Source organism: Morone saxatilis, unplaced genomic scaffold (assembly GCF_004916995.1).
Source record: "Morone saxatilis isolate NCDOM2014 unplaced genomic scaffold, NCSU_SB_2.0 Contig23, whole genome shotgun sequence".
NCBI classification, from domain to species: domain Eukaryota; kingdom Metazoa; phylum Chordata; class Actinopteri; family Moronidae; genus Morone; species Morone saxatilis.
In genome coordinates, this window is record NW_023339796.1 from 23,033,873 (window position 1) to 23,034,077 (window position 205).

General features: G+C 30.7%; 1 protein-coding gene across 1 annotated transcript in view; it reads left to right on the forward strand.

Moving 5' to 3' along the window:
* LOC118334845 (neuropilin and tolloid-like protein 1) overlaps positions 1-205 on the forward strand; it is an 11,477-nt gene that overhangs the window by 229 nt on the left and 11,043 nt on the right. The window lies entirely within an intron of this gene.

Consider the following 205-nt stretch of genomic DNA (forward strand, 5'->3'; position numbering starts at 1 on the left):
CCTCTTCCCATAGAAGGACTGAGCTAACAGCTGCTGCAAAAGAAATATGCCACATCAATATACTATGAAAATATGTAATAAATAAGCCATAAGCAATTAAAGATCAAGCCCACTTTGAATTATTTGTGAAAGAAAACCATAACAATGAAGTGTATATTAGTATATCACCTATAAAAAAAACACCAAAATATGCCATAGAAGTATA